Source organism: Engraulis encrasicolus, chromosome 10 (genome assembly GCF_034702125.1).
Source record: "Engraulis encrasicolus isolate BLACKSEA-1 chromosome 10, IST_EnEncr_1.0, whole genome shotgun sequence".
NCBI lineage: Eukaryota > Metazoa > Chordata > Actinopteri > Clupeiformes > Engraulidae > Engraulis > Engraulis encrasicolus.
In genome coordinates this window covers 55,026,211-55,048,699 of record NC_085866.1, presented here as the reverse complement: position 1 = coordinate 55,048,699, position 22,489 = coordinate 55,026,211, and the positions used below count along the sequence as shown (strand labels likewise).

The following is a 22,489-nucleotide window of genomic DNA, read 5'->3' as shown; positions in this document are numbered from 1 at the left end:
CATGCTTGACCACTAGAGCCAAAATAAGGCACATTATGACACAACACATTATGGTATATTGTGGAATAATGGAATAATCACACACACACACACACACACACACACACACACACACACACACACACACACACACACACACACACACACACACACACACACACACACACACACACACACACACACACACACGCACGCACACACACGCAAGCCGAATCAAACCTAGGCGCACACACAAACACCCATGAAAGTACACCCACGTGATAGACATGAACACATACAATACATTTACTGCACAAATGAAAGGTGCCCCATCATGTTATGGCATGGAGGGCATGGACGTAACTACCATTGAGGACACAGAGGCCATGTCCTCAGTATGTTTTTCAGTAATGTGAAGTTTATTTATGATGAAAATCGATATATGATCAACAATGATACATTCAGTCTGTATACACCACCCCCATTTATCCTCTAGGCAGTGATTAATGAAAATAAACTTTTGAGTTTGAGTACAGTATGCAGTTCAGCAGGCAGTATTTGACCTCGGTATTTGAAAATGTGTAGTTACGGCCCTGATGGAGGCGGAGAGAGCTGAGAGTAAAAAGCAAACATTCAAAGAAGCATACGAGGGAAAGAGGGCACAAACAAAACACAACAACACACAAATAAGGGCAGATGTCAGGGGCCATTGTTAAGTGTGCACATCACCTCCCTCACAAATAAGAGAGAGAAAGAGAGAGTGTGTCTTCTGACGTAAATTAGCGTTGTGGTGAGCAGATGCCATCTCCTCTCACTGTCAACTGCAGCTAATGAAGTGGCCTCGCATACACAAATGCATGCATGCACACACGCACCAATGCATGCACGCACGCACACACACAAATTGGGACAGTCAGGCCACTGTAGTGGGCACGAGCACAACAGCAGCAGAGAGGGGGGAAATATGGCGCACATGCACCAGCGCATACAATACAGAACACATGCACGCACGCGCACGCGCACGCGCACGCACGCACGCACGCACGCACGCACGCACGCACGCACGCACGCACGCACGCACGCACGCACGCACGCACGCACGCACGCACACACACACACACACGATTCAAACTGTGTACATTGAATCTTTTGGATCTAATTTTTACACTTATATTGTGTTATTACATTATATTACATTACATGAACTTATATTATAGCTGTAATAGTGAATAAAATTAGTTCATCACGATAGAAACAATAAAGGAGAAAGGGCACGATAGACAATTTCCTTTCACGAGAACTACATGGTCAAATCTCCCAGCCATACATACAAGTAATACAAAAGGAAAACAAAGTGCCAGTCACTGCTTGTCCAATTCTCCTCTGCACTGCTGCTGCTGCTGCTTCCTGACCCCTCCTGACAGAGTGTCTTCTGCATGAGGAGGAATCAGCTTTGCCTGAATATAAATCTGAGGGTGACACCCGGGGCTCTCTTATCTTGTTTGGCCGCTGTTTGTCAGGGCCCTGCGAGGGAAAACACTTTGAACAATATTTCAATAAAGACAAAAAAATATCTCCACAATATGTATAGACCAAGTCTGTGACACAATATTTGTTGAACTTGTTCTACTCATTCTGCGCCACCCTAATTTGTCCAGAACAGAAAAATATGCAATATAAGTCATTATAAACCTTATTTTTAGGTTGTAAATCTAATACAACATCTAATGAACGAACGCCACGTAATGACCCACCGTCTAAATCAAAACTCTAAACCAAGCATGAGGCCCGTCTTTAAAAGCCATAGGTCTGGAGGTCTGGATTTGGGGCCCTTCTTTAAAAGCCATCTGTCTATAGTGAGGCCCTTCTTTAGCCTACTTAAAAGCCTAGATCTGTTGTGAGGCCCTTCTTTAAAAACCATAGTAGTACGCAAAGGTGGATTACTGAAAGGGCTTACCAGGCCGGGACCCAGAGGATGACCTAAGGGGGCCCTAAAGCTCAAGCCTAAGTGCTAGGGAAAAAAACACAATTCATCGAAGTGTCCTGGAATTGTATTAAAATTGCACATTTACCTTTAATAAAAATCTTGAAGGGAGAACCCCCAACAACCAAGGCTCTCGAACACCACTAAATATTTTGGAACCTCGCGATTCTAGGGAGAGCGGTCTTTCTTGTTGTCTTTCATGAAGTCATAATTGGTCCCTGAGTAGTAGTAGCCTAGTCGTTGTAAGGGATAATTAATGAAGCCGTGTGCGAATAACAGAAAAAACTAGATTGCATTGTCACAGAAAATGCTGGAAGCGGGCTTGCCTTTTGGGGCAGAGATGAAACAAAGTACTATTGAGAAAACAAAGCTAAAAGAAATGTTGGAAAAAATCCATCCACCCAGTCAGAAGTTATGGGCCAAACATTTATACTAAATGACATACATGGTATTTTAAATTGGCTAAGGAACACTGCATATAATTTTGAAAATCAACATGGGTTCGAGTGGGATTTGAACTCACAACCTCCATATCTGTAATCCAGCCCCTTTGCCATTGATACTAAATGACATACATGGTATTTGAAGTTGCCTAAGGAACACTGCATATGATTCGCAAGCCCGCTTAATAATACACACACAGGTGGTGATGCGGCCACAAAGGAACGCGTTCCCCTCTCTCACCTCTCCTCTCCTCTATCCACAGCTGAAAATCCAAGCATTCAAACATCTTTCAATGTATAGTCGATGCCATACAACTCCATGCATACACACAAGCCAAACACCTCCATGCACATGAAAACACAAACAGTGTGGTCCGTGAAATACTTGCTTGTATAACGTTTGCACCTGCCGAATGTATCATCTTCACTTTTTAAGTCTATTTGTGTATGCACGCTGCAAAATCAATGATCTTTATTTTTGCTTATGTTGCTTTATTTCTTTATGTATTTGTTTGTTACTATTTGTGTTAAAGGGATATGTTATTTATTACATGTTTGGTATCGTTTTAATTAGTTTATTTAGTTATTTCTCTGTAAATCCTCCTGTGTTCACCTTATGCAATGGAATGCGGCAGCTCAGAGCGCCGAAAACATTTTTGGTAAAAGATGTCACCTCTCATTTGCTCGGTAAGGTCGGTGAAGGTTGAAGGTGAAGGTTGACAGTAAGTGTTGTTTGTATTGCTTTGCTACACCACAGCAATAGTCTCAGCTGAGCAAGATTTTTATGTTGACCTTTTTGTTCGAAGTTTTGCTTAAAAAGCTTTCAGGAAATATATTTTTGTAAATATTGTTTTGAATACTTACCATTTTAAACAACTCTACTGCGCAAAAATATAAATCCAGTCGACAGACATTTTTGGTGCCATTTCAAGACCCTTCAACACTTGCAAATGTAAATGTAATGTAAATAACATTATTGGTAAAACTACTAAACTTTTATGTGTAACAGTGTTGTTACAACAAAAGTGTAATTTCTATCCTCACCAGCACAGAAACACATTTTACTGTATATCATATCCCAGTAGGCACCTGATTACAAAAGGCACGGTCCACCATTTTAAAGAGGAGCTGTAGGCTGCATTGGGTAACACTTCCAAATAAGGGGCCATAATTAACAGTAAAGTAATTACAACCTAATACGTAAGTAAGGGTTAATAATCGTTACTTAATGCCACATTAATTGTTATTAATGCATATGTTGAACATTAGTAAGCCGTTACTTAACTATTAGATAACTATTACATTGTGTTACAAGTTAATGGATAAATAATACATAAATATTGGGGTTTGGGACCCTTATATTAGAGTTGGCTGAGGATAACTAATGGTTAATTAATAGATAGATATTGGTGTTTGGGCCTTAATTGCCTGCAACAATACAGCATTTAGCAACATTTAGCCTTGACTTTCAAGGAGAAAATTTAAGCAAGAACAGGGTAAGGCGCAGTGACCAGGTGAAAAAGCACACACTTAGTGTATAGTAATAGTATGTATAGTCATCAAAAATACTACTATTTAAATTGAGTTTCATTGCACTATTAATGCGCTGGAGCACTCCTAAAACAGTACTTCAGCACACTTGCAGCACACAGAGTATGCTAAATTGGCACCGCTTTTGTACAGCTTTAAGTGCATGATAAGCCTACTTTTGATAAGTGAAAGATGACTGGGTGTCAGTGCAGTGTCCACTCGTGTAAAAAAAAAAAAATTGGGTGGGGTGCACACACACAGACAAAAAAATAAATAAGAAAAATTAACATCTGCTGTAGGCAACTTTGTCTTTTATTGTGGTACAGAAAAGGCAGATCAGATGATTTGTCTATTAATATGACATTCCATTACATTTGGCAGGCGCTTTATAACGCGGCTTTCAAAGAAGACATAATCATAGCCAACATCACTAGCAAATACAAAGTGCACAGGAAATATACAGAACAACAAGTGCAGATGCAAGGAGGGGTTAATATCATAGCAAATAATACAGCTGGGGGGATGTGTAAAATAAAAATAAATACGAAAAATGACCATCTGCATGACGCCAACACATTCATGCTTTGTAATCTCACACACACGCACGCGCACGCACACTTTTTTTTTAATAAACCCAACCACCACCCCCCTTATGGGGAACCTATATTTTCTTCCTTTTTCTTCTATTTCTTTTCATTATCTTAATTTTTCCATCTTTTAACAAAAGCAAAATGTAACATACAATCAAAGCAGGGTTCATACACTTTTTCACCATTTTTTTTCCATGACTTTTCCATGACTTTTCCAAAACCTTTTTCTGAATTTCCAGGACCGAAAAACCAATGACCAATCGCGCGCGGGGGGTGGGGGCGTATTAGGCTAGGCCTATATTACAGGCTATATTACGTAGCCTATATTATAAATATGTAATTACTCTGTATATATTTATACTATAGACTATGGCATATTATATTATATATATTACATAGCCTATATTACAAATATGTAAAAAATAAACGTATTCATACTACAGGTTATCTTTTACTACAAGCTATAAGCAACCATTATACTTCATGTTGTATTACATTAATTCTGCTATTATTCACCATTGTTATATAATTCGCTTGTCTAATGTACAGTCAGAAATGAAAATGAATAGGCCTAGGCCAGCCTATAGCAAATTAGGTCGTGAAATCATCATGAAGACACATTTGTATCAACATGCTCTCTATGGAGATGGATAAATGCTCATCCTGCCCAAGTAGGAAATCATAGGCCTGCCTACTACACCTGCCTAAGCACAACAGTCCAAAGCTCCTGTAAGAATGATAATGTTGTCATTTGTTGTGGTCGTTGCTGGAGCAAAAAAAAAAAAAAGAGAGACTGCACTGTTCGTGGCATAGTTCTAGTCTGACGCCCACTCAAGGAGATGCTTGGGTGAGTTTCATTTTGTGTTACAACGATCTGACCGATTTGAAAACAAAGCCACAGATGACTTTTTCAAACTCTAGTCACGCTGCCGTTTATACCGTATTTCAAAACAGGCGCGTCATGCAGACATTGGTAGCCTAATCGTTTGGCTCGCGGTCAGCTGCACATAGACTACTGTACGGATTTCATGTAATCTTTCAGCACACTGGACAAGTTCACTCGCAGGCAGCAGGTGCATTGCTTATCAATATCAAAATCTCGGGGCTTACCGAAAGCATAAAGGTTCGCTTGGTGCCCTATCTGGCAAATTAAACCAAGACCAAACAGGTCTTAGGATTGTTTCCTTTTGGCATTAGCTACGTTTCAGTGGAACCGCTAAATATTTTAAAACGCGTTTAACTGCTAACCTGTTAGTAGCTGAGGAGGTAACCGCCTGCTGTATCTTGCCCTTCAGGCGGCTAACAAGTGCCGCTGCTTCGCCCATATCGGACGGACACATCACAACTTTCGTCCTCTCCAGCCATTGTTGATCATCTTTTCAGAAAGTTAAGCCGCGCATTGTTGAAGTAACACTTCGCGACATGCTGTAATATCGTACAGAACCACATTTCTTTTCTAGGATTAGAGCTCACCTCTCACCACCACGCACACACTACATCTAGCTCGCGCGTTACGAGGCGGGTTGCCAGGTGTGACCGATTTATAGCGCCAAAAACGCTTGAAACCCGCCTGGAGCCATTACAACATGCGTTATTTGAAACCCACTCAATTTGGCAACACATGGTTAGGCAGACGCAGCTGCACTAGACAACATTTCCACGAGAACTCGGACATTTAGATTTTATTACGCCGTGGCATCAACTTCATAAAGATAATTGATTAAACACTGGATGGATTTCCATGACTTTTCCAAAACTTTTGACCAAAAATACGTTTTCCATAACTTTTCCAGGCCTGGAAATTTGAATTTTCAAATTCCATAACTTTTCCAGGTTTTTCATGACCGTACGAACCCTGTAAAAGGATACAGAAAAAAAGGATAAAAAGACAGGAGAAAAAAAAATACAAAAAACAATGTGTCCCCCAACACTTCAAACCACATATTAACAACCCCCCCCCATCCCCCACCCCACACACACATACACTTTGGAATCTCACACACACGCTTTGTAATCACACACACACACACACACGCTTTGTAATCACACACACACACACACACCACACACACACACACACACACACACACACACACACACTTTGTAATCACACACTCTTGTAAACACACGCACACACTTTTTTTTATATAAACCCAACCACCACCCCCCCCTTATGGGGGACCTATATTTTCTTCCTTTTTCTTCTATTTCTTTTCATTATCTTAATTTTTCCATCTTTTAACAAAAGCAAAATGTAACGTACAATAGACAAAAGGATAAAAACAGAAGAAAAAAAATACAAAAACAATCAGTGACACACCTCCACCCCCCCCAACCAACCAACCCACAGACGGACGCACGGTCGGCCAGACGTAGGCACGGACGGAAGCACAGACGGAAGCACGTCCGGCCAAACGTTGGCACGGACGCACAGACGGACTGACGCACGCACGGACGGACGCACAGCCGGCCGGACGTGGGCACGGACGTGGGCAGAGACGGAAGCAAAGACGGACGCACAGACCGACTGACGCACGGACGGACGCACTGCCGGCCAGACGTAGGCACGGACGCAGAGACGGATGCACGCACAGCCGGCTGGACGGAGACACGGACCGACGGGCGCAGGCACGAGGAGGGAAGAACAGAAACCATATTATAGTTACATGTGAGCAGCTGAGAAATACATGCAGTGCATTGCGCATTCTGTAAAAGACTAAAACAATGTAACACTATTACATCTATTATATCTGAATTGAAAGTAGTTTACAAACAATGCGAGACTATGAGCATGTTTTTTTATGCATAATTTGTATATATTTTTCTTACCCAGTGGTTCATGGAGTTCCTCTTGAACGTAGCAGGAGCGAAGGATCTGACGGGGTTCATTCCAGCTCCAGTGTAGAACATCTAAAACAAAAAGTGTTCAGACTGGAGTATTAGCTTTAATGTAAATACAAGTGAGGAAGTGAGGATACTGTTGCGGTCTGGATATTTAGGTGAGAGCAGATTCACACACTGAAAGACAGTAAGGTCAAGCACAAGGAGTTTTTTTTTTGAGAGCTGAGTAGTAGACGTTTCAGGGTTCTGCCTCCATTAGCGCGTTCAGGCCGACTGAGAACCGTGCTGGAGCCCGTTCCTCCACCTACTCGTGAACCAGCCGCCGTGTTCACGCCACAGATATTAGCGTTCGCGAACCGGAAAGTTGGTTCGCAATGCGAACCGCAAAATACTATTTTTTTTCTCCGCAAACCGTGATGACAGCGTGGCCATCAGCAAGTTCATCCGGGTAACAGTCACGTGCGGAAATTGTTCAGAGCCCGGTATGAACACGGGAGGTTCACCGATGAGCACTTTAGTGCCAAACGTAACTGGTGCAGGCACCGGCACCGGCTCCGTTCTGGTCGGCCTGACAGCCCTACATCAGTATGCAGGTGAGCACAGGCAGCAACCCTGAAACAACTGCTCTACTCTACTCTCGGAAAAAAGAACTCCTTGTGCTTACTTTTTTTTACATTTCAAGGGTGAGAGCAGGTTGGTACACTGCTACCGAAATCCAGCTTAATGACATTAAAGGAAATTCTTGTCTGAAGGTACATGTACTGTATGCTTATGTACAGGGGTGGAGCACAAAATTCCCCATGTTCAACCAGCTCTAATAGACCCCCTTTATATATTATTAACATGCTTGTGTGAAACAAAAATCTGACTTCCTGTGGGCCCCCCTTATACAGTGAAACTAACAAGTATTTGATCCCTTTCTGGAGGTGTTGGTTTGTACACTGATGAAGACATGATAACTTTAATCGTAGATGTACTCCAACACAGATGGACAGAATATCAAAAAGAAAGTCTGGAAAATAACTTCAAAGAATACATTTTAATTAATTTGTCTTCTTTGTATTTCATTGAGGGAATACGTATTTGACCCCTCTAGCCAAAGTACTTGTTGGCAAACCCCTTGTTTTCTAGGGCAGAGATCAGACTTTTTTTTAAGTAGATGACCGTGTTTGTGCAGAGACCCCTAGTCTCAATCCACACACTTGTGCACTTCGGGCATTGCTTTTCAGTGCCTAGGGCGCTCACGCTGAGAATTTCGGTTGAGCCAGTGCACTGAAAGTGCCCGGATGATCCCCTAACAATGGCGGAAAAACGCATGCTTGAATGATGGACACTGCACGCACTAAACGACCACCATGTTGACAATGACACGGAGGAAAAGTGGCGTTCAGTTCATTAGAAGGGTTTGGTCGACGGTCTCCTAATTCTGTGAGTAATGTTTCTGAGACACCAACCTTTTCATGCCTACCCAAGTATTGTATGTGTGATTGTTGCCCTTTGAGGTGAAGGAAATGTAAATACAAGCAACAGACGCTGTGCATTGAAAACAGTAGCCAACTGATATTTTGGCGAGCTAATGCCATGCTCAGCCTTCACTTCCAGGGCACAGTGCATAGTGCTCAAATTTTTCCACGACACTATGCACTGAAGACCTCAGTGCACTGTGCACTAATTGTCAGTTAGGGTGACCACCCGTCCCGCGTAGCGCGTGCACGTACAGCGTTTGAAGCGTTGGCGCGTGAGTGCACGTGCACGCCAGGGTCTGTCCCACATTGTCCCTCAGAAGCAAACCCCTTGTCCCCCCTTGAACTTATTAGCAGGTGGTCACCATACTGTCAGTGCACTGACAAGTGCATAGATTGAGACATTGGTTCTGTGTTGAAATTGCTGGTTTTCTCAGGGAAGTCAACAGGGGGTCAGCCATGGGCCCAGGGAGAGAAGGGGCCCCAAATTGAGTCCTCATTACATTGTATTGTATGTATGGGGGGTGAGTGGTTATTCTAGCTCACCTTTTGTCCACTGGGTCCTCGAGCGCCTGGAAATCCACAGTTTCTCCTCTTCTCTGGCTCTCCTTGGATACCCTTTAATAATGCACACACACACCACCTCATCACCAATTGTTCTTAGTCCTATTGCCTTGAGTTGGTCCATACTCTTCTTGCTCATACTTCACTGACAAACAAAATGGCTGCCTCCAGTTCATGGGGTGCGTTCCAATATGCAACCTTGCGTCCTCCACTTGTGCTTGTGACCTCGTACCAGGAATTTCAATATCTCGCAAAAGCTCAATTGTAAAGTAATTTTCTCATTTGCAAAGTGGATGGTGAATGAAGAGTAGTCCCCCAAAAATTGTTGTGGCTAGGCTGACAGCGGGGAAACTTTATTCTTTTCTCCACAGAGGAGGGGCCAGGAGGCGGGACGAGAACACAAGCACAAGTGGAGGACGCAAGGTTGCATATTGGAGCGCACCCACTGGGCCCATTTGTGATGGTGCATGCTACGCAAATCTGTGCAATTCACATGTGCACTGCGTAATCACAATGTATTGGCCCTCATTTATCAAAGCAGCGTACGACGAGAGTCATGCGCACGTCGTGCATACGTTCTTTTTCTACGACCAGTTGGCATTTATCAAATCTCATCAGTCGTAGGATTTCATCTTTCCTGCGCTTACGCTCTCAGACGGTGTACGCCGTTTTCAAGTTGGACTTGAGATGACTATGATCACCAACTTTAGCAGCAGTTGTAGCACAACAACTCACCATCATAAATATGTGGCCTAAATAATTACAAAATGTTTTTACATTGTCTATTTTGGCTATAAGCCAACTTCTACCTGTTTGAATTGGTGCACCCTTCCTGGGAGCGCTGCGTTAATTTGGCATAGGCCAAGAAGAACTGCAAGAGACATCTAATTTGTGATTTGACGTGATGTGTGAATAATTGTGCAATATACAGCCGCATATTGGAATGTGCCTTCAGTCATGGGATCAAAGGGGGCCGACGTTCTTTTTAACAGCTGGGAGTTCAGGCGCACATCAATCAATACATAGCCTACAAAATTTCCCGGTAGAGTTTCGCCGTTTCGCACGACTATCCGAATACACACCTGACGCGTGTGTCCGATAACACTTTATAGTCGTCTATTTAGGTGGCAAAAGGGATATCCACTCCACTCCACTGTAAAACTCTCCTTCCCCAACAAATGGTTTGGGCACTGTTTGTTGGCCAGTTTCACGTAGGACCCTTTTCTTGACCTCGCTTACAAAAAAATACAATATAATAATATAGATATACAAATATCTTCATTATGTGTAGCCTACTGTAGTCAAACATTTCATTGTAACTATTTGGAAATCAATCTCTTGGCCTACCCCTTCCATATTGAGAACCGAAACACTGTTGACTACTGCTGTTGATTAGGCCTATTTACACGTGTTATTTTGTTGTCTACCTCGCGTAAAGCCTAATTTCAAGCTGTCAATCAACCACAAACGTAGATGTTTTAGCCGGTTTGCGTCTCCATGTCGCAAACTCAGGGGTGCGGTCTCCTTCCCGCCGTTGTAGAGAAGGCGTGATTATTCTAATTACGATGGTTTTCAGACGCTGGATTTATCAACAGCCGCTCGCTCTTACGATGGGATTGGAGAGGTACACATGTTTAGTAAATCTCACGTGAGCTTCGTCGTACGACGAGATCTGCGCTCATTTCTGCGATGGTTTCTACGCAAGTTTGATAAATGAGGGCCAATGTATTCAAAATTTCTTATTTTGTGAGCTGCACAGATTCGCGCAGAATGCGCCATACACCATCACGAACGTGCCAATTGACACAAACAAAATGGCCATCCCTACCTGTTGTCCTGCGGGTCCCTCTTCTCCTTTGACCCCTTTGGCTCCCTGTGCGCCTTTAGGCCCTTGATCAGCCTGGGGGCGAGATGGGGATTAATTGGACAACAGAAAAATCTCCAAAGTTAGTTAGAAAGAAAATCTCTTCACCAAGAGACTCTAAAATATTGCTAACATCGGTCTATCTCTAACTCTGTCTACTCCAGATCACCCCCCCCCCCCCAACCACACACATGAGCATTATTAATACATGTTTTAAGTAAAAAAAAGTCCACTTCTATTAAATATTTTTGTGCATTCTGTGATGTAGCTAAGGCTCTTGCACCCTGCTGACACAATATTATAGACAGGTATAACAATATCCTACGCTTGTTGCATTACAAGTTAAATAAACATAGTGAAAATATACAGCAAAGGGAAAGATACAGAAAATACAGATACAGAAACTTTATCAAGGACATGATTTATGAATGGATTATACATTTCTCTGGAGCATTAAAAGCGGTGTGTGGGTGTGTACACTCGCCTCCAAAAGAGTTGTCGCCTAGCCATCTGTTTGGAATAACAGCTAATAACCTGACTTTCAATTAATCACTTGGCTTCAGAAGTCACTCATATGAAAGCTACAACCCTCCCGAATGACAATGTATGTACAAAATAAATTTCGCGCACCAAAGAAAGATTGACCCTTTATTGAACACAGACAGGGCAGATTTTCACAAGACAAAAGTTTTGTCGCCTATCGAACATAATGTGAAAATGAGCAGATAAGTCACTTCAAAACACTTCAAATACGCAGATTGGGTGTCATACTTAATCACTGAATCACTCTCACCTCTCCAGAAAATCGACTTTGGCCTTAGGTGTATGTTTAGGGTCATTGTAATCATGGAAAGCAACACAATGAAAATCAATGGAGTTCAATGAGAGATGGTGACATATTCGCTATTCGTAGAGCAATACATGTTTAACTTCATGATTTAATCAATGATAAAAGCCCTCAAACACCTGCAGCATGCATGCAGCTCCTCATAAGAGTTGTATCTGTATGTTTCACTTTATGCACCATTTCTCTTTTTTCATATTCTTCATCTCCAACACCATATAGTTTTGATGCTATCAATTCTAAAATGGTTGATCTTGGGATCTTGACTTCGGAGTATGAGTCCCATTAGCCTTCATTTTTGTCAGAATTAGGCCTGACATACTCTTGGCTGGTTTTTTGAGACAGGACAGTGTGAAGTGTTAAAGGTGAAGAATATGAAAAAAAAACATGGTGCCTAAAGTGAAACATGGGAGGGATACAGCTCTTATGTGGAGCTGCATGCATGCTGCAGGTGTTTGAGGGCTTTTATCATTGATTAAATCATGAAGTAAAAAAATGTATTGCTCTACGAATAGCAAATATGTCACCATCTCTCATTGAACTCCATTGATTTTCATTGTGTTGCTTTCCATGATTACAATGACCCTAAACATACACCTAAGGCCAATGTTGATTTTCTGGAGAGGTGTGAGTGAATCAGTGTTTAAGTATGACACACGATCTGCATATTTGAAGTGTTTTGAAGTGACTTATCTGCTCATTTTCACATTATGTTCGATAGGCGACAAAACTTTTGTCTTGTCAAAATCTGTCCTGTCTGTGTTCATTAAAGGGTCAATCTTTCTTTGGTGCATGAAATTTATTTTTGTACATACATTTTCATTCGAGAGGGTTGTAGCTTTCATACGAGTGACTTCTGAAGCCAAGTGATTCATTGAAAGTCAGGTTATTAGCTGTTATTCCAAACAGATGGCCAGGCGACAACTCTTTTGGAGGCGAGTGTATACTGTACGTGTGTACAGTGCAACTCATCAGTCCCTGCTTGTCACACATTACTCAGTGTGTGTGTGTGTGTGTGTGTACGAATGTGTGCGTGTATACTAACTGCAGGGCCTGCTCATTCGCCTGGTTCCATTGGTCCAGTGTCGCCTACACTCCTGACAAAGTCCTGAAGTCACAGAGACAGACAGACAGACACAGACACAATGAACAGTGTGCTGCAGATGGCATCACACAAGGACTGACGATGGTATGAAACACTAAATGGCATCAAGAGGTACAGGTACTAGAATGGTATTAGAAAAAATAGATGGCAAATTAGTTTGTTCCATCAGTGATAAGTCAGATTTCCACAGGAAGATGTTGTACAGTACTGAAATAAATACAATCCAATAATGCCACAGCACCAAGGCTTAATTTCATATTAGGTCTGATTAAGTGCCATCAAAATAATAAAAGATCGATGAAAGCCCTGGTGTTGCGGACTTTCTTTCTTATTTTGAGTGTATGCATTAGTTCAGCATTCGGGCTGGTTTTAAGTGTGTGTGTGTGTTTTTCACGCTTCAGGTTTTGATTACACGTACATATGCAGATATTTTTAAAAGCAAATATTTATTTTATCTTCTTACATATATTAACAGTATGTCGATCAAATGAAACACACCCTACTGACAGGTGTACCTTAGAAATCTCCACTACAACTCTACTCTAATATACTCTACTCTGCTCTGCTCTACTCTACTCTACTCTACTGAGCAATGTCTATGTCCGTACTGTCTTATGTCCATGTATAAGTACTGTCTATGTCTATACTGTCTATGTCCTTACCTAGATTAGTCTATGTCTGCATGGGAAAGCAAGAAATGTAATTTCAAATTCTTTGTATGACCAGTGCATGTAAAGAAATTGACAATAAAACCTACTTGACTTGACTTGAAAAAACGATTTTAGGGAATTGAAGCTCTGTTCATGCAAAAAAAGAGACAAATGCATTCCAAAAATATCAATATATACGTGTAAACCACAGGGTCTTACTGCATGTTGTGTACCCACCCTCTCTTCTGTGCATCCAGGAGATCATGGCAGTCTCATCTCCCTTCTGAGATCCGGTGTACACGCACACTCTGCGGCAGCAAACCCTGTCTGTGGGTCTGGGAGGTCCTGGTAGTCCCATCTCCCCTGGAGGCCTGGTGTGGCACTGCCCCCATTCCCCTCCCGACACTCAGGAATCCCTCAGCCGGTTTCCATGTCCATGCAACTGCCCCACACAGCCTTCCCAGACGGCCGAAGCACCCTTCGCCCAACGGTTCTTGGACCACTGCCACTGGTGGCAGTGGAGCCCCGGAGCTGGGCCACACGCCACCCCAGACTGCAACCGGGTGCCTTGCCCCCAGCTGAGTCCGGACAAGCACTGCAGTGAACGCCCTTCTCCACACAGCGAGACCACCTCCCACCTGCGCAGCAAGGCATTCCACTGACCCGGTTGGCCACCCACCTCAAGGTAGTCGAAGGAACCGTGGAGCAACCTCCAGCCAGGCATCAGGACAGGCCCTGCGCATGACAATGCCTCCGCCGTCCAAAGCACCTGTAACACCAGAACCACTAACCTAAGCCAAGCCTCTACAACTCTACTCTAATATACTCTACTCTGCTCTACTCTACTCTACTGAGATTGGTGATACAGGTTCTCTCTGAACATTGCAGACATCATCAGGCCAGTCCCGAAGACCTAACTGAAAGCACAACAGTGCACAGTTCCTTCAGTGGTCAACAAAGCCAGTACAAGACCCTGCGTTACAAGCAAGAGACAGTGTCGCTAATGCAGAGGAAAACGTTCACTGCAGTACTCGTACTCAAAGTCGACTGAAGGCACAACACCCAATTGCAGTCCAGGACAACGCACAGTCCAAGTCCAGAACTCCTCCACCCACAGTAGCAGCAGTCCAAGATCTATTGGACGAAAGGCACTTCAGCAGTCCAAGGCAGCTGATCAGGACAGTTTCTAGACATGGAGAGCAGCTAAAAGGATCCTAAATGTCAAGAGAGGATATGAAGGGGAGGCAGCACCTTCATCTGAACCCTTTTTTGTCCTTGGAAGCTTTTTTGTCCTTTTTTTTCCCTTCAAGCTTGTTTTTTTTCTTCTTCTTTTCTTCAAGCTTTATCGTCCAGGCCCCCAGGTGAAGTGTCTTCTATGTTGGGTTGTGGTGTGAGTAGAGTCTTTGAGTCTTGGTCACTGGCAGCAGAAGGCTGTACACAGGTCAACGGCGTGATGCACTCTTTAGATGGTGGTCCACTGCGGCTCACTGGTGCAGCGGTGATGCATTGGCACTCGGCAGTTTCCAATAGTGCATTGGTTTTCCACTCTGGCGGTTATTCACTGTAGAAGTTTCTCACTGTCAAGTCTATGTCAGCACTGGGTTTCCACACTTGAAAGAGGACTGTACACAGACATAGTATTCCACTCGTCTTGTCTTTTTTATTGAGGTCACTGACGTTGATGTTTTGAAGTACAGGTAGTTGTCTTGAAGTAGTGGTAACAGATGGAGTAATTGTAGAACAGCAGACCAGAAACCTTTAAACATATAAAACACAAAATAAAATAATTAAATACACTGCATTTAAACATTCACACACCCACACGGAGAGAGATAGGCCTACGTCACTACATCACCTGCAATACAGACACTTTCCGCGCTACTGCGCGTAGCCTACACCAAGTAAAAACTCCCGAGCCACATTGCATGAGGCTTAATGGTCAATAAGCCCCAAGTCACTACAAGACAAAACAAGTCCGACAGGCTGACAAAGATGTGCCCGCCTATGCATTGCCATCTTGTGGGCACAGGAGGGAATTACAAGTTTAAGAAAGCATTTCAGACGGACTGGCAGACCGCCTTCTAGAGATAATAGGACACATCTGAAAACATGAGGTCAACCAGGTGAAATGACAGCAGCGCTCAGAATGAATGGTTGTATGGACGTAGGCCTATCCTCACGTTTCCGCACTGCTGGCACACAATCTTTTGACTACACACCTCATACAGAGAACGTAAGGTCCAGGTTACCCTGCAGTACAAAAAAGCAATTTGAAACCATTTGAAACGAAGTGCCACCTGTGCCAGGACTCACTAGTTTCACACCGCGTCGGCCCGGATGGACGGGATTTGGTTGTGCGTATAGCCTACTCGTGCACTAGAGCTGAGGTCGGTGGCATCATGCAAGAGGGTGTTTTTTATTGGTTTATTATATATTATTTATAATAATATTTTGTCCACATATAAAAACATTACTTTAAATCTCAAACACCATGGTTCTAATATGCCTCATTTTCAATAACTGGACTACCAGTAAACCAATGACACACTGCTAAGCTTAACTGTTAGAATAACAGTTAACAATAATAACAATAATAAAATTGCATCGATAAAGTTACAGGCTATTATGGCATTTAGGCTTAATATGTTGATAACGAGGTTCTTTTTTATTAGGCCAAATTCTTTTGTCCACCTACAAAAAAATACATGTAGGCCTAGGTTCATTCCCAAACATAATGCTTCCAATAGCCTATCTGGGCCATGGTTTGAGTGCAATAACGGGACCTTCTGGACTGAAAACAATTGCAAGCTTCTAGATAAAATTGTCAATATCGATTTGCTTTGCGTAGGCCATTATGTAATATGCTGATAGCCTACATTGCATTTGACCAAATAATATGTCAAATTGACGATTTTGCTTGGATTTTTGTTCGGTTTTGTTTTCAAGTTCTAACCTTTGTGAATTATGTGTGAACTAGAAATGCACTCAGAGAATGCAGACCAGGGAAGCTGAATTTGTTCTAATATTTGTGACATGGTGTGGTGTGATCCATGCAGGCCTAGGCCCTATATAGCTCAGGCCTACCATTGTGTTCAGATAAGCTAACCTTCAATGTTAGGAAGCTAGGATGTAGGCCTATGTCACCTGGTTAGCTTTAGTAGGCTATAGTTCACCTGTCATTAGGGGATTGGCAAATGTTTGGTCATGCCATATAGGCCCTACTGTAGTCATTATAATGTGGAATATGTAGGACTATACTGGAAATTATTAGATCCCATCGCTATAGCCTAGTGACATTGTTCATTCATTGTGTGTTGGCAGGCACGTCCCGTCATTGCTCAATTCACCTCATCCACCTTGTGGCAGCCAGAAATAGGCCTAGGCCTAGCAGCGAACGAACAGAGCGACAGATGGACAGACATGCCAACACAGAAATTGGGCGATCGACAGACGGACAGACATGCCAACACAGAAATCGGGCGATCACATAACCTCCTGGCGGAGGTAATAAAGGCATCACGCCAACTTGTGCCCGGCCATTAACATTACAACGTTACAAAGAGTGGGAAACAAAGGAAGAAAACTGTCCAACGCTACCACACAAACAATACACTGTTGTGAGATGCGGTTTGAATGACACTTGACGTCTCGCCACAAATGACCAGTTCTACCACGAAGTAAATTAAAATCACAAGTGCTTACCAGCTCCCTCTCCAGGTTCCCAGCGTCACGTTAGTATAGTATTTCCAAATTATTGAGGTCAAGCACAGCAAGCTTTTGTGTGCGTCTCAGCGTCTTTCCAAAACCGACCGAAGCAACCTGAACCTAACTCCCCAGATAGCAAAGTCTTCCGGCATCTTTCTGGGTCTTTCTGGCATTTCTCTGGTGACTGTACGATTTCGATTGATTTCGGCAAATCAATGGCAAAGTAGGAATGATGCCAGAGATATTCTGGCTTTTCACTGGAATGCCACCCAAATAACGAAATCGGTTGTGCAGGAGGGCGGAGCTACAGTTACTTTATGGTTCTTTCCCGGCAAGTTGGAATATTACCAGAAAACATTTTGTTCGGGTGGGGGGCTTTTTTTGAAACCTAGGGCCAAGCAAAGATGACAGCGGCCCTGCCCTACGGAGACGGTTGACACGCATGCTCATTTACGTGAGACCTACTTCATCCTGGGAATCTTTTCGGCGGCACCTAGTAGTCTAATAAACCTGGACTTGATGTACTATCTGCTCAACTAGGATATTGTGCTGTGTATTTTGTATTAAGGTAAGTAAAACGATTGTTATAGCCTACTTGTGCCTAATTATACTGCTCACTTAATAGCTACATTGCTCTTTGTTGTATTTACCTGTGCTAAGCTGAGGCAACATTTCTTGAGGTAAATTTTCCCTTGGCTTGGAGATAGCTAACATCTAGCCTACGGTATTTCAGTTGTTTGTTCATGACTAAATAAGACTAAGTATTAGGTCTCTTGACAGGCGTTTCAGTACGTACTAATTCATGTTATGTCATGTCAGGGCTTTAACTTGTTTGGAGGACACGACCCTAGCTAGCATAGATGGCAGCTATCCTTTTCGGACATTAGGCAAACGTCAGTGTTTAGAGCTAATACTAGATGACTGATATGCAAAGACTATATTCTTAATTTAATTCGTTGGTGTGCTGTCATGGCCTTTGGTTTTTGTTTTCGTTTGCGATTGTAAATTTACACGCTTGAGACAGCCCGTTTTAGATTTCAGCTGCCTGCTGAGGTTTGGATTCAGAAATTATTTTTGTAAAATCTCTGATGGGCTGGCTTGGACGTTAGCGTAATGTGGTGTTTAACGTGAGCCTGTTCAAAATCCATCTTGCGCGGAATTCACCGGTGATGGGCTTCAAATTCCACCTGCAGCAATGGCAGGTCACGGCTTATTGCTTTACCCTGAGCTCTAGTTCTACAGTATTCTCGAGTCCACATCGCTTTACCGATGCAAAATAGTCACCCGTTTCTGATGTCGTTATCAGACGAAATCAGAGGGCAGTTTGTGACATACCGGTACTTGAAATAATATATCTTTGAGGACATAAAGTAGCTGCCCTTTTTATTAGACACATGCACGAGGTAATGTGATTTACAGAAATATCAGATTTGCAATAAAATAGTCCATCACATTGTACTCTTGTCACAGGAGGATCCATCAGCTCACTAACACGGGTGATGGACAGGGACCAAAGAGGAGGCTCTACAACATGAGGACAGACTGCGATCCTCAAGTAGTAAGTTGATTTACATAAGAAAATTATACACAATAAAGGTGTCTATTGTATGTATAAAAAGGGCTTAAAATTATGGTCAGACTTTGCTCCAGCTAGTGATAAAGTCTTAAAGGGTTTAATTAAAGGCTTTTTAACTTCACCATCATCAGTGTGCCTTGGAATCTTTGGCAGGCCTTATCAGCAGCCACAACTGGAGCTAAGTCTGACCATAATTTTAAGCAACTATATTTCCTTGAGCCAAAGTGCACCTGCTTATGAGAAAAGACCAACTTACTAGCCACTTTGACTCATTATTAAGTGTGTGTTTGACTAGTAAGATTCTTGCCATTTTGGCTGGTGGTGAAAAAAGTTAATTAACAGCCCTGTGTTTAACTGTAGGAACAGACTGGACAGTGAAAGTGAACAGACCCCTATACCTAGAATGACCCAAAAATTTGACTATTGATCTTGTCACAGGTCAGTCCATGAGCCCACGTCTTCAGGCCAGGGACCTGAGAGGAATTTCCAGTGACATGGATCAACAGAGATCCTCAAACAGTAAGTTGATCTTCTACATCAAATAAAGGAAATCATGTGAATTATCTTTAGTAAAAAACAAGCATTTGATTACCACTCTCATATAAGGTCAGTCCATAAAAATCAAATGTGTGTGTGTGCGCGTGCCCGCCCGCCTATGTTTCTGAGTGTGCATGTGCTACAAGCAAACTTATGCCAATTTTTTGTTTCGTTTTTCTTGATTATTTAGGTAAATCAGTGAAATAATATAATTTGCATAATACTGAACTTTTTAACCCTGTGTATATGTACAGCAGGACATAAACATTTGACATTTGATCTCACTCTCGTTACAGGTCAGTCCATGTGCCACGTTCCAGCCAGGGACCAAAAGGGGGGCTTTCGTCATAGGGCCAGACAGACATCCTCAAGCAGTAAGTTGATTTACATGGATGCATTCTGAAGTTGAATTGAAGTAGCTATATTGTTATGCGCTGGCTACTATTCAATGTGTCAAAGTGAAATTTATTTATTGTTGTCCCATGAAAAAATGAACTGTATTTACAAATCTCAATGGCAATGTGGTTCCAGGGATTAGAGTTCAAGAATGTTGTTGCAGGTGAAATTGTCATTGAAATTTGCTGATTCAATGCTATTTTTGTATCTTTACGTTTTAGAGAAATAGAGAGATGCATCCAGGCCACCCACTAGGAGGTGGAACATCTTACGAAGAGGTGGCTGTACCTGGCAGCAGACTGAGATGGGGTGAGGAAGAGGAGAAGCACAGACCAAGAACGGAATGTCAGACATTTGCCCTTTTTATGCCCAGCGCGTGCACACACACACACACACTGGCATATAAACATGCACAAAGACACAGGCGCACGTGCACACACATACACGCACTCTCAAACAAGATGGGAGTCACTGGTGATGTTGGCAAATAATCTGAATCGGTACACACTGCAATGATTCCACCATCATGCCCCACCTACGCAAGTCCTGTCCTTCAGCATTGACTTACTCCCCAGGTGTGGTGTGCCTTCATCCGAACCACAATGGCATCCCAAGCAGCAACAAACACCTGCACACATGCATGCTACAGTACACACACAAACACACTGGACTATGAACTAGGTCAGACACACACACACACACACACACACACACACACGCTCAAAGTAGCCAAGATCGAAAAGGCTGCATCAGTGGCTTGACTTCATCCATTTTTTGGAGGAACACCTTTGTCAATTTTGAGGAACTTTGTTGTGGGAAGATATTTTAAAATTTGATAGTCAGTCTTGTATACCCATTCGCTTCACTATGATGTATTTTGTAATTGAATATGGATGATTTATGCCACAGTGCTGAATTAACACATCTAGACAAAGATGTCACCTTAAAAAGTATGTTTGGTACCTGTGGGTCAAATGTCTCAGGAGCTCCCTGACTGCAGAACGTCTCAGGAAAGGACTCAACTTTTTATATTGTATGCAGGGTGCGATTTGTCAGAAAACCAGAAGGGGGATGTGTTTCAGATGTCAAGCAATATCAATGGAGTTACATTAAACTATGATTAAAATCATGTGGAAAAAGTGACAATATCAAAACCAGAAGAGGGGACAATCCCCCCATCCCCCCCTACAAACCGCACCCTGACTGTATGTATTTGACATGTTTGTCTATATGATTAACACATGAAGAGTTCAGATGCAAAACCCCCCCAAGTGCCTTTTCAGAAAATAATATTAATTCATTTTTATTCAATACAAAGCTATCAAAATTGCATATTTTTTAAATTTTATTTATGTAATGTAACTATTTATATGTATTATCAAGTACATGAATGTTAACCAAACCAACAACAGGGTTTTCTAAAAATATAGAAGTGCAGGTCTTCTGAAATGGAGTTAGGGGGGTTTTGCATCTGAACTCTTCACATGTTCATAGAAGAAAATACAATGTACGACCTCAAGGTCTTGTGCGTTTTTCTCACCGATATCTTCTAACCGATATCTAAGGTTTATGAGTTACAAAATGTTTATTTTGTTTGTTTTCTGAAAGTTTTTTTTAAAAACTCAGAGGGATATGTTAAGAAAGGTGTTAATCATTTGGTTTGTTTTTTGGAAAATTCCATTTAAAACATAGGCTGTGAGTTTAAAAAAAAAGGTATTTTGATAATTTTGTTTTCTTTTCTGAAAATTCTACTTTAAAATGTCATACATTTTCAATTTCCAAAATCTATTGAATGAATGAATGTTGTTGTAGCCTACTAAAGATAATAAATGGCCAATTTGCATGATTTTTTGTGGGTTTTATTCTTTATTGTTATTATTATTATTATTGTGAAGGTTAAATATATTCCGGCATATTTATGGGTTTTAATCGGCAGGGTTCTGGCAATCTTGTGGTAGGCTCATGGGCCATTTCTGGGTCTTCTGGTAAACATCTGGTAAGGTGCCGGCACTCTGTCGAACGTTCTTGGCATTCTACTGGCTGCTTTCTGGCATGATTCCGGCAAAATCTTGTGGGCCGTTTTAGGCCCGGGAGTAACCCCGACGTATTGCGACATATTGCCAGTATGAAAAAAGGTTTCTGGGCCATAAAAAGCCCAGAACATTTTTGCTATCTGGGTAAAAGCACCTGCGTTTGAGTTTTGCCGCTCACACACATCGGCTGCGTTGAGGACAGCTGTGGCTGTTCAGCCAACTTGCGCTCCGCTAATTAGGAGCAGTTTAACCCTAAAGCGACCGAGCGGGGTCATTTATGCAGACATCCCAAGTTCCAAAAACTGATGTCAGGGAGATAGTTTATCTACACAAAAACTGTTGTGATGATGGATAGTAATCAAAAATGCAGTTGCAAGAATTCAAG

The 22,489-nt window shown here is 42.3% G+C and overlaps 2 long non-coding RNA genes across 2 annotated transcripts; one reads left to right on the top strand and one right to left on the bottom strand.

Annotated features, from left to right (window-relative positions):
• Positions 1-6,877: 6,877 nt before the first annotated feature.
• LOC134456359 (uncharacterized) lies at positions 6,878-11,294 on the bottom strand. The gene is made up of 3 exons (XR_010036319.1): positions 11,223-11,294; positions 9,377-9,448; positions 6,878-7,436 (listed from the first exon to the last, which is right to left on the bottom strand). It is a non-coding gene; the product is annotated as an uncharacterized LOC134456359 (long non-coding RNA).
• A 6,770-nt stretch (positions 11,295-18,064) lies between these two features.
• Positions 18,065-22,133, top strand: LOC134456358 (uncharacterized). The gene is made up of 5 exons (XR_010036318.1): positions 18,065-18,130; positions 19,033-19,120; positions 19,577-19,657; positions 19,972-20,049; positions 20,293-22,133. It is a non-coding gene; the product is annotated as an uncharacterized LOC134456358 (long non-coding RNA).
• The last annotated feature ends 356 nt before the right edge of the window (positions 22,134-22,489 follow it).